Below are 13176 nucleotides of genomic sequence, written 5' to 3'. Positions count from 1 at the left end.
GCCTAAGCAATCATCATGTTTATTGTATTGTGTAGAAATGTATAAAGCGCTAAACCAAAGCACAACGGCATCTGGGAGCTAAAGAAGCAACAAGAGGGACCGTCCTGTAGAACAGTGGGTGTGTATCTCTAGGGGTCTGTAGGGCCAAGTGCTTCAATACAAGCATGTATATTCCTATGCCATGACTCCTAAAACAGTGTGACTTTCACTTGTGAAGCATGAGCACCTTCTGTGTATCTGGCCCAAAAATGTATGTAATCATCAATATATGTTTTCTAGTTGCACTCAGTGCTGATCTGTGAGAGTATCCTCAGTGCAGTCTGTATTTACAGCCGGAGATTATCAGTGAGAGTCTATTTCACATTTGAGTGCTCAGTACAGTCTGTGTATCTACATGTGTAGGTCCCCTGTGGAGCGTTGTGTGGTTGTGACAAGGGTAGTGGGCAGTCCCGTGCACAGACACGCCCCAACGATGTCTATGGGAAGCGGTTCAGCCCTTTAAACCTCAAGGGGTCCTAAATGTAGCCCTAGGGCTCAGTTAGTGCTGTGCAAGCGCCCACCAAGCTGACCGACATGTGTAGTGGGAACTGGTGTATGCCACTTTAAGGGAACAAAACTGCAAAGTTTGCATCGACTGGCGAGTGTGTAAAGGAGCAATATAAACAATTCATTTCCTTGGCACCCTTGTCCAGGCTCGGACTGGCCTATAGGGCAATAGGCCCATGGCCGACCCAAAAATGCAAAATGCGGGCGTGCGCCAGTTTTTTGGTCAAAGTGGGCCAATTTGATAAGTTACTTCACTATGCGTCTAGTAGTTTTGATCAGTGTTGCTGAATAAATATACTTTAAAATGCAGTTTGCATCACATTTCATCGAAAAACTCCCCCTTGGATACTTTTCAAACAGTGTCACAAAAGGAATGAATAGCCATTTGCAGCTGGGGGCCACTTTTCCATTGGTTCCCGAGGAGAATTGTATGGCCCAGTCCAACCCTGCCCCCGTCGAGGAAATCATCTGGCATACAAAACGCTTGCTTGTTCCACTGGTGTTAGTTGTCAAAAACCAAGGGAATATCCCAGCGTGCAAAGAGCTTGCTCATTTTCCGTGAAGGAACCCTTCAGTGTCCACAATGATTGTATGCTGCCTGATCACCCCAGGAGACACAACTCTACATAAAAGGAGACTCGAGTAGCACAAACCACAAGCTTCTGAATGAGCAAACCGAAATCTCCTGTTAACTTAGAGACGAGGGCGCTTTAAAAGTACAGTTCTCTCCTTGCAAGCATTCTAGACAAGCATTGGCAATGCCAACCGTTTTGGCTCTTGTACAGGCATGGCAGTGCCTGACAGTTACTCAATACTTGTACACAAGCCAAAACTGTTGTCTTTGCCAGTGTTTTTAGTTTTGGCTATTAGGTGGCGCTAAAAACGCTGCTTTTAAAGACAAAACTATTGTCATTAAAATAAGAGCTTTAACATAAGAGCTGGAAACGGGGACTTTGAATGAAGGTTAGTAATGCTTTTCAATGCAGGTTAACATATGAGGGTGGATATGTGTAGTTTGACTATGTGTCCCACCCATTTAACACCCGTTGCTAAATGAAAACTATAGGATTTGCCTCCAATTCTCACCCACTTTGCCCTCCAACCACACCTCTTTTTGCACTCTCTGGCTGATTTTCTACTGTGTGGTGAACTTGTCAGCACTGTTGTTAAAACAATCTCAGAGCCGGCGGCTGCGGCATTGAGAAAGCCAAGCCGGCGGCAGCTCTGAATTAGTTTCACAAACGTTTCAAATATTTGTAACATTAGTAAAACAAAATCAGAGCCGGCGTCGGTTTCGCTTCCCCGATGTGGCTCTGAGTTTGTTTTACTAACGTTACAAATATTTACTGCTCTGAATATTTTATTATATTAGATGTTTGTAAGACGCCTATAAAACAAATCGTGTTTCAAGGCACCACAAGACAAAAACAAGCATTGACAATGCCAACAGTTTTGCCTTGTGTGTAGGCATGGAAAAGGCATTTGCCAGGCACTGCCACAGTCGTACTAACTGGCTATAGATGGCAGCAGCTGCAAAATGGTGCCAGTATTTTGGCATATAAAGAAGTGCCTGCAAATGCTTAATACTTATCCACAAGCCAAAACTGTTGACTTTTTCAATGCTTGTTTGTCTGGTCACAGGATCTCTATTAGCTGTCACTACATGTGTTGCATCGGTTTCATTTCCACCCTTTTTCTACTGCTATGCTCATCATTTTCATCTAAAGGAAAGAGGGAGAGCGCGAGAGATGAACAAAAACTCCTTAATAGCAGTTTCTCAATTCTTTTGTGGTTCTAATTTGCTGATACTATTATTTGTAGAGACCCATTAATTCTCCTTTTCCCAAAGGGGTGCACTGATTTGGTGAGAGTTCTCGTGTCCTGGGTCTTTCTCAATTTAAGGGTCTGTGCTTTCCTCTGTGTCTTCCTGCTGTTGACGGGTGGCGCTATTGCTGGTGTCCTGTCGGACATCAGCGAGGTGCATCCATGTGCAGTGTCCGTATACCTTGACCCCAGTGAGGGTGCTGTATATCACTTTGTAGGCACCAGAGAACTTGGCTTCATTCCACTTCTCAAATGTCCTTATAAAGATCTTCTTTCCAGGGTAGAGCAGTGGCTTTGGTAGTGATATGTGTTTGCTCGAGTTTGGTGTGGCCTGTTGGTGCACTTGTAGTGTGACCTGATGAGATATCATTCTTGCACATGTCATTAAATCCCTCAGGTACTCCCCAAACTCTTCCCCCAGCACTTCTGCACTCTTATGACGTCTATGATTGTTCGAGCAGGGAAAACTGGCAAAGGCATACACAGACCTGTAACCTTGTGTGGTGTCAGGTGGTGGTCTTTGCCTGGCTGGCAGCGCAAACTGAACAATGCCAGAGGCAAACAGTGAAGCCAACTCTTCTTGAGGGTATGACAGATTTTGGGAAGCTTGCTTTTCAATGAACCATTCAGTCTCTCCATAAGTCTGTTGGCTTGAGGGTGGTACGATGAGCAGAGCTTATGTTTTATGCCCAGTAACTTGGTGATTTCCCTTAACAGCGAATTCGGAAAATGAGCACCATTGTCGAACCTTAGTACAAAGCAGATGCCCCACCTTGGGAATACCTCTCTAACCAGAAATGTTGCTGCATTTTGTAACCGCATGGGCCAGCCTCAAACCATCGAGAGAATGGACAGACAACTATCATCTAACGGAAAGTACTGCACCTGTTAACCATATCAATTAAATCAATATGGAGCTCCTTGAAGGACCTGTGGGTCGAGGCAATGTTGCTTTCAATGTGTGTCCTGTGTTGAACAAATGACATGTGTAGCAATTGGCCACAAATGTACTCACCTGTTCTGATAGGATGGGGACATAAGAGTCCTTGCTGATATCAGCAGCAATGTGCTGTTTGGATGCACGATTGGGGTAGTGCAGTTGGTCCAAGGCTATGCATAGTATTTTCAAAGGCATAACTACTTTACCTATAATGCATAACATAGCTGCTTTACCTATAATTGTTGTCTCCATATCAGGTCTGTGGGTGATTGTGCACATCCCCTTTTCACTCATAGATCCTTTTCCTGCTCTGGGGCTTGTCCTTGTAGTTCTATAATATGTTCCCTCAAGAGTGAGGTATAAGCAACTGAGGTTTTCTCCTGTTGCACTGCTATCATAGAGGCGCTGTCCCTTTCTTCGAAAAAAAAGGTAAGCTGCCTGTTTTGCGGCTGCGTCTGCAGCTGCATTGCCCCATGAGATAGGGTCTGGGCCTTTGGTGTGGGCAGTGCACTTAACAATAGCCACTTTGGGGGACACTTTAATGCATCTATCAATCTGGATAATAGGGCTGCACGTTGTACTGGGGTTTCATCCGACTTCCAGAACCCTCTCCTGCGCATCTGGACAATCCAGAAAGTACTGTGGAGGCGACATACGCTAAGTCGGAGAAGACACTAACTTCAATTCTCTGACATCTCAAGAGCTGCAATGAATGCTGTGCGCTCTGCTGCCTGTGCTGAATAGCATGAGGGTAATCTTTCTGTACAATTATTTGATATTCCTCTTCTTGTCCCTTTGCATATCTCACTACTGATGACCCTGTGTGCCTTTGCCCATTCTCCTGATCGATTGTTGATGACCCATCGGAGAATAAAACCTCTCAATTTTAGCTTACTTTATTACCTTCCTCTGGTGTTCCCTCATAGAGTGCATAATCATGTACTTTTACCTTGTGGCTGCACTAACGATACAAAGATCTAGTTACATCTAGATAAAACACTAACAGTACAGCTCAAAACTATGCTGCATGTATGATGGAGCTTAAATAACTAGATGAATGCCAACAACTTAAAATTCGGCCTCATTACGACCCTGGGGGTAAGTGGAAAACGATGCTGGTAAAGGATTACCGGCATCGCTTACCGCTAGGTCCGATTACGATCCAAGTAAGTGCAATTAGCGGCACCGTAGTTAACGGTGCCGCTAACAGCACCAAGGGCGCGGGCACGCAACCCCCCATGCCGGAAATAGCGGCATGGCGCAAATTGGGAAACATCACGAGTCAAGCGGACATAGTCTTAACGCCCTTGCGAAGGCCGTAAAGTACCTTACCGCCATGGTGCAAATACCGCCATCGCAGACCAACGGTAAAGGGCCATGTGCAGTGTTCCCAGCTGCCACAGGTGCACACAATCAGCTCAGGTGGAGGCAATACAGACTCACCAAGTACAAAAAGAGCACACCCCACCCCTTCCCACACCCAGTCACACTCCACAATGATTCCAATAGGACTAGCAATGTTGGGGCTGGAGGACCTGATTGCAATGCAAGTGCTACAACAACAACAACAACAACAGGCAGCACAGAGGAGACGCAGGAGGAGAAGGAGGGCAACGCAGGGCCAGCAAGCCCCACCAGCACAGCCAATGCCACCACGCAGGCAGCCCCCAATCCCACGCATCAGAGCCAGTCCATTCAACCTCACCGCAGAGCAGATCCACACCTTGTACCGTTTGGACCGGGACACCATCACCACCATCGTGGACATGATACACAATGACATCGTCAGCATGATTGAAACACCCACTCCCATCCCCCCATACTGAAGGTAGTGTCCGTGCTCCACTTCCTGGCCACAGGCACCTACCAGCACACAGTGGGGCACCTGCATGGCATTTCCCAACCATTATTCTCACGTACACTGATCCAAGTGCTTGATGCCCTCCTCAAGCACACAGACGACCACATTTCCTTACCACGGTCTGCCCAGGAGATCGCAAACACCAAAGTGGATTTCCATGCACTAGCCGGCATACCTGGTTGCATTGGTGCCATTGATTGCACCCATGTGGAATTGGTGGTCCGACATGCCATTGAGGTAGCGTACCGCAACCGTAAACTATTCCACTCAATCAACGTGCAAATGGTATGTGACTCCAACAGGATCATCACACATTGTTGTGCCCGATTCCCCGGATCAACCCATGATTCAATGGTCCTGCGTAACTCCACAATACTATGCTACATGGAGCGACATGCAGGGCTAAGATCCGGGCTACTCGGTGAGTCTCATGTCATGGCCATGTAAATGTGAAGTGGGTAGGTGATTGACGTATCAATGCATACTTTAACTGGCTGAAAAGGGGAGGGGGAGAGATGCATACTTTACCTGGCTGAAAGAGGGAGGGGGAGAGATGCATACTTTACCTGGCTGAAAGGGGGGGAGTGATGCATACCTTACCTGGCTGCGAGTACCAGAGGCAATGGAGCCAGCTCATACCCTAAAGCAGCCCAAACGTCATCTGACACCTGAACACATAATGCCCGATGTAAGCAGACCTACCATGTGAATGAAGGTGTGTCCCAACCATGACACAACCATCTGCAAGTGCACTGTACCGAATCGGACCACATCGACCTCAACGAAATGCACCTACATGCAATGACTTCAGCCAATACACGGTACCAAACACCATCAACTGAAAGGCCAGTCCCCCATAACTGCGCACAAAGGATGCACATGACGGACAAAAACATCAATACACCACTACACAGACACCGAGGCCCCAAAAAATTGCCTAGCAACATTAGTAGTGCTCAGTGGGGTCATCATGAGGCTGACAGCAATGTTGCCATGATGAGAGCATTGATATCACTGGACACCTGCCAGGTCAACAAAACAAACGCCATAGACTAACACAGTGGATGGGCACTCACAAGGCACTGGACCCCCCTGCATACACTGGTTGATGGCATGCAAAACAGTCCATGAGAGGAATACACATATACCGGTCACATAGTGTTACTCCATTTGTGCATGTAAATCTGGTACAAAGTAAGAGATGAATGCATGCCATGGTGGCACCTCATGATTTGAGATTTGATGTCATGACTGACACATACATTGTTGCCCACATACAGGGGATGCAGGCTATCCCCTGAAGAGGTGGCTCCTTACCCCAGTCCGGAACTCACGGACCCAGCACGAGGAGGACTTCAATCCTGCACATACACAAACCCGTGTGGTGATTGAGCAGACATTTGGTCTATTGAAGGCACGGTTTCGCTGCCTCAGCAGGTCTGGTGGGGCACTCCTGTACCGCCATGAGAAGGTGGCAAAGATCGTCATGGCATGTGTCATGCTACACAATATGTGCATCAGACGGAATGTGCCCCTGCCCCCTGACGCTGAACTGCAACCACCTGACGATGAGGATGAGGAGGGTGGGGATGGGGCAGCACCTCAGGGAGGCAGCGATGCACAGGAGAGACGTGACATGCGTCGGACTCTGATCAACCAATGTTTCTAGCACACACGGATGGGGGATGTCACATTGAGATGGCAATTGGGGCACTGTGTGTGTCTGGGATATGCACACTGTGGACTGTTCACCAATAAAGCACACATACGCAATGAGCAATGTCCACACATGTGATTTGTGCTCAAGCAAAAATTGTATTGTAAATGTGAATTCAATTAACACACCCACTCCCCCCTCCCCCCTCAACTCCCCAACACACCCACTCCCCCTCCCCCCTAAACCCCCCAACACACCCACTCCCCCCTCAACTCCCCAACACACCCACTCCCCCCTCCCCCCTCAACCCCCAACACACCTACTCCCCCCTCCCCCCTCAACTCCCCGCAAAAGTGCGTGGATGCCTGTGGTGAAGTGCCTACTGTGGGATTGTTCCACTGGGTGGCCTCTCTTGGCAGCCCCCTCTTCCGGCCCCCGGAGCACCCCTGCCTGTACTCCGCAGATTCCTGGCCGACCTGCGGACGGGGCTGCTTGGGGCAGAACTGGCAGCGGAGGAGGTACTCGGCTGCTCACTAGGACGCATGTCCCTCATTGTCTGTACAAGCTCCGAGAGCACGTGGCACACCGCAGCAAGTTCGGCACAGATATCCTTGGTGGAGGATTGTGTGGCTGCCTTCACAGTCTCAGTACATTTTAGCATTTCCGCACTTGCACCTCCACATTCGGCCACATGCTGAGTCAGGAGTGAGGACAGTTGGTGTTGGCATGTTAAGATTTGGTCCAGCGACTCTTGGTTTTTTTGGGCATTGATAATGCCAGTGGCGTGTTCATTGGGCTGCTCCACTCCTCCACACCTTCCACTGGGCATGGAGTGGCTGGCCAGGAGTCATCAGGGGATTGCCCCTGTGTGCCATCATCATGTAGGCTACATGGGGACAGGTGGGGGGAATGAGGGTGGGCAGTGAGGGGACATTCTACGACATCATCATCATTCCCCACATCACTATCCGAGCAAGCTGCAATGGCAGCAGTCTCCCCAATCGTGCTGCTTCCTGCAGACACAGTCCCTTCAGTGGCCACCAGTTGTTGGATGTCTGTTGCTGGTGGTACCGTGCTGCTTGCCTTGGTGTGTCGGTGCCCTGGCCTGTGTTGTGGCCGTCGATTTTGGCTGTTGTGCGGGTTTGTTTGGTCCAGCAGAGGTGGAGGGTTGGTGTGGTGTCACTTCGGGCCTGGCCTTCTTGGCAGGTGTGGTGCCAGTGTCTTCCTCGCCAAGGTCCGAATGGGAGCCTTTGGTGGAGCAAAGGAGGGAAAGTGTTATTGATGGGTCTGCGGACATTGAGCAGGCATTGTGATGACTGCCATCATTTTGATAACTAGATGGTGCACATTGGAGGCAGTGACATAAAGGTTGTCTCCCTTTTGGGTGGGAGAAGCATGCAGGAATGTGGGTGCCTACAGTGAGAGTGTGCATACTGCATGTGTACAGGGTGTAGGTCAATAATGCCTGTAGGCAGTCTTCTGCTTATGTGTCGCGTTAACCCTATTAGGCAACATTGTGCTTCCCATGAAACTGGACTTCAGAGAGTTTTGCATGGCTTGATTTGAGGCACCTACCTGCGTCACCTGATGTGGGGGCTCCTCTCTCCATTTCTCCGACCCCCTCGATGCTCTCAATGCCAATGGTTGTGGCACATATCTCCTCCCACGGCTGCAATTTTATCGGTGAGTCTGCTCCTCCACCAGTTGCCATGCCCAGGTTTCTGTTGGCAGACAGTATACTCCTTACACGGAGCCGGAGGTCGTCCCACCTTTTCCGGCACTATCTTGTGGTGCGGGGTGTTGTTCCAACTGCACTGACCCGCTGTGCGACTAGGTCCCATATGGCCTTCTTCCGTGCTATTGCCGGTCTGATCATTTCTGTTGCGAATACAACGTCTGCATTTTCCTGTAGGGTTTCCGCCAACATGGTGAGCTCTTCCCTAGTGAAGCGCTCCTGCCGCAGCCGATCGCAACTTTTTTTAACAACTTTCGGAATTCTGACGATGGGTGGATGAGGGTGAAGGTTTGTGGCGGGTCTCGGGGTCAGATGTGCAATGGTTGTGGAGGATGGTAATGGATTGTGTTTTTAAAGATGGCCGCCATGCTCTTTCCCGGTCTGGTGCGATGGCGCAACTTCCGGATCTGCTTCTTTACGGTCAACGCTAATAGCGGCCACCGCTATTTGCGGTGATCGCTAATATCGGTGGGTAGGGTGGCGGTAGTGCACCTTGCACGGCATACGATGCCGGTAGGTGCTGTTTTTGGGACGTTACCGGCATGGTGCAGATTACATTACCGGCATGGCACAATGCTCGTGCCCGAGAGGTCGTAATGTACCGCTTTTAACGGTTTCTGGCCAGCACGGACACGTTAGTTGCGCCATGCCGGGAATGTCCATTAATTACGGCCTGGGTCGTAATGAGGCCCAATGCCTCGGAAACAAAGTTTCTGATTTGCAGCCAGTGAAAAATTATTTTAGATAATTCTATCTGGCTGTCATCATGAGGACCCCACCGATGATAGTTGACACAGTTCAAAATGTGGGCATTATCTATGATGCCCAACTTACTCTCATCCTCGAAATTCGTATTGGGTTCTGAATTCTGCTGCTTTGCCCAGTTATGATTGCTCTGGAGACTGTGCCTTTTTTCATTTAGCCACCAAGTTACCGTAATGAAGGCCAACACGTCACCTTGGATTGGTTACTGTTATTCAGTTTATTTAGGTCTGCCAAAAAAGGACCTGAAAAAGCTGCAAAAAATTCAGAATAGGGCAGCCGGAATTCTTTTCTGCATTCCCAATGCACAAAAGCACAGACACATCTGCATTTGTTACCAGTTGCTAGACACTCCATGACACTTTCCATCTGACAGGCCTTCTCTTTATCAGAGAGTGTTCAGATGGATTTTCGGTATCAGCCCAATGGAGATTTTCTGGGATGCCACCTTATTCCGCTGAACAGGAAAATACATGAATGCCTAGACAAACTCTATCTAAGTAGTGTGACTGAGCAGTAAGGCTTAGACTTAGTAGAGAGGGTGATGATTGTGAAGGGTTCAGTAAAGCACACACAGAACACTCATAATAATAATTCAAGTTAGGTAGAATGTATAAAAATCCATTAATATTTATTAGGCCTTGAACCAACTTGTATCACTGAAAATCACAGGTAAGCAAAACTACCAAACCTACATTATTAACATATGTACATCCACCTTGGGGTACTGTCCGCACAGTTAGAGCAGATTATAGAACACTGTAAATGTAGTAAAGCAAGTTAAGAAAACAAATGTAAGTGATAAACCGGTTAGTAATCAGATAAGTAACTCTTAAAGTGCCTTATACAATAAGGCCACATACTTAGAAAGTCCTTACCTGCTTAAAGGAGATCGAGCCTAGTGCCATAACAGTCACAAATCCCAAAGTTAACCCTTTGTAGTGAGTTGAGAGGCTTTTAAGAAGGCCGAACAAGGTTTGGCAAACCAACATGTATGTGTAAGTGTTGCAAGTCGTGAAGACAAAGCAAGCAAAGTTCTTAGGAGATCCTCTCCTATTCCCACCACCTTAAGGGAAGCCCAGGGGGGGTGGTCATTGGCCAGAACTCCCCCGATCATGGCCTTGCATGTGAGAGGTAGGGTTAGGACTTTGGGCCTGTTAAACCCTATGGAATAGGAGTGGAGCAACAGAGATGTTTGTTTGTTTGTTTGTTTGAAATTTATTATGCGCAGACCCGAGGGTATCAGGGCGCGAGCAGTAAGGAGTTATACAGCTTAGTACAAGGGATACAATAGTTACAAATAGACACAATCGTTACAAATAATGGCAAAAAAGTAATGGCAAAGCCTCTATTCTAGTAATTACTGGTGTATGATACATAGGCAGTGGTATGGAGAGGAATAAGCAAAGAAATATGCAGAAAAAATATATAATTATTTACACGTGTGTCTGAGATCTACAAGTTCATTCATTAGTGTTCTCTAGGAGCCAAGTGATCATATTTTGTCTAAATTTGGCAAAGGTTTGATCCATTCTGAGTGTGGTAGGTAGTGAGTTCCAGAGTTGCTCCGCTTTAACTGGGAAACTGGTACCCCCAATCGTGGATAGCTCAAAGCGGTGCACTTGAAGGCAATTGGAGTTAACGTGTCTCGTGGGTCTGGTAGAGGTTTTTCTGGAGAATCTTTCTGTTAGATAGCGTGGTGCCTTGTTATTTAGGCTTTTGTGAGTGAGAGAGACAGTTTTCAGTTTGATTTTCTCCAGTGTGGAAAGCCACTTACATTTCCTTCTAGTTTCAGAGATATGTTCTTTCCTAGAGATATTAAGTGCAGCTCTAAGGACGTTGTCTTGGAGTATCTGAATCTTGTTGGTAATGTGTTTATTAGTTCCTATGTATAGTGCATTACAATAGTCTAGTCTAGATAACATAAGGGCTCTAGCTAGGGTTAAACAGCTGTTGGATGAGAGGAAGTGCTTGCCAGCTCTAATTAATGTACATGCATATGCTGTGGAGGAGGCTAGGGAGTTTACCTGTTTAGTGAATGTTAGAGTGGAGTCTAAGTAAAAACCTAATGTTTTTACTTCTTTGGCAACCTTGATGAGGTTTCCATCAATAGTGAATGATGAGTAGTTTGTGCCAAGTCTGGTGAGGAGAGATGTGGATCCCAGGATGAGAAGCTCTGTTTTGTCGTCGTTCAGACAGAGGCCATGAGTGGCCATCCATGTCTGAACGATGCTGTAAACTCTATTCACCAGTGCTGAATCCTTGCAGTAGTCACTGGTGAATGGTAGTAGGATCTGGGTATCACCTGCGTAATTAGTGTAGGTGATACCCAGACGGTCCAACTCATCAAACAGTGGCTTGGTGAATATGTTATACGGCTGCAGATAGTGAGAAAACCCTCATAGTTCGGTCACTAAGGAAGGAGATTGTATCCACGTTATGGCCTCACTGGAAAAGTGGGTGGCTGAGTCCAGGTGGCTACATAGGACGTTGTAGTCCACCAAGTCGAAAGCCGCCGACAGGTCCAGGGGAGGATTGGTGCAAGCTTTCCAGTGTCTCTTAGATTGTCTATTTGGGCTTTAAGATCAATGAGAGCAGTTTCTGTGCTGTATAGTGGCCGGAAACCAGATTGACGGGAGCCTAATAGTTGGTTAAGTTCTAGGAAGTTTTGGATTTAGATGTATGCTACCTTGTCTAGGATCTTGAGTAGGAAAGGTACTGTGGTGATGGGCCTGTAGTTGGTCGGTATGGTGGGGGTCTAGCGTGTGTTTTTTAAGAAGTGGGAGAACCCAAGATTGTTTAAGATTGCTGGGTATTGTGCCAGATGTGAAGGAAACATTAATACGTTTGGTGATGAAAGATGCCAGATCCCTTGCAGCGTCCTTGATAAATTGTGCTGGGCATTGGTCACCTTTGCGGTTCGGTGGTTTGAGACCCAAGATGACTTTCTCGACCTCTGTAATAGAGACTTTGGTGAAATGAAATTGGGTGACGCGATTAATGTTAGGCGGAGTCGTTTTGATAGGGGGTGGCGCTGTTACAGTAAGTGTAGCTTTTTTTTGTGCAATTTTGTTTTGTAGGTTAGCCACTTTGTTAGCTAGTGCATGCTGAATTGCAGTGCACAATTTTTTGTCTTTGACACAGTTGTCTTGGGCTATGATGGGATTTTCTAATTCTTTTAGAATTGTGAAAAGTTCCTTCATACTGGAATTTGCTTGCGTTGGCCAGCAGTATATCCTTCTTGTATTGGGATGAAATTTTAGTTAGCTTTAGTTTGTTTTCTAGAGTGGGGTGAAGTTTCCATGCTGATTCGCATTTTCTTTTGTCTACTCTTAGGTTTTTCAGATGGGGAGTGAACAAGTTATTGAGATGGTTTTTAGGCTTACTACTTCTAAGTTTTAGAGGGGCGATATTGTCAAGAGTGATGTCCATAGTCTTGTTGAATTCTTCAATTAGGATGCTAGGGTCTGTATTGTCCGGTAAGGAGTTGAGGGTTGGCAGGATATGAGGGAGTATTTTTTCTGTAGTGATGTTTTTCTTGTTTCTCTTGAGTGTGGGAAGGGCAGGTGGTGCCTGTGAGGTAGTTCTTTTAGTTTCAATTCCAAACGATATAAGGTGGTGGTCAGTCCAAATTTGGGGTGTGATAGAGGTGATAGAGGCATTGCAGTTGTGATCGGCAACCCAGTCGAGGCTTCTCCCTTTGTTATGGGTAGGTTCGTTCACTCTCTGGGTGAATCCGAGCTTGCCCAGGATGTTAGCCACCGCAGTAGCATATTGGTCATTAGCATCATTAAAATAGCCTATATTCAGGTCTCCTAGCAGAAGGGTTTGGGATGTATCGTTTAGATTTT

The 13176-nt window shown here is 47.1% G+C and overlaps 1 protein-coding gene across 2 annotated transcripts in view; it reads left to right on the top strand.

Moving 5' to 3' along the window:
* Positions 1 to 13176, top strand: part of CARMIL3 (capping protein regulator and myosin 1 linker 3) — a 2002476-nt gene that overhangs the window by 628280 nt on the left and 1361020 nt on the right. The gene's annotated exons all lie outside the window — the stretch shown is intronic.

Source organism: Ambystoma mexicanum, chromosome 13 (assembly GCF_040938575.1).
Source record: "Ambystoma mexicanum isolate Mex_15411 chromosome 13, UKY_AmexF1_1, whole genome shotgun sequence".
Classification (NCBI taxonomy): Eukaryota; Metazoa; Chordata; class Amphibia; order Caudata; family Ambystomatidae; genus Ambystoma; species Ambystoma mexicanum.
Note: the sequence above shows the minus strand (reverse complement) of the source record. Positions and strands in the feature narration are given on the sequence as shown.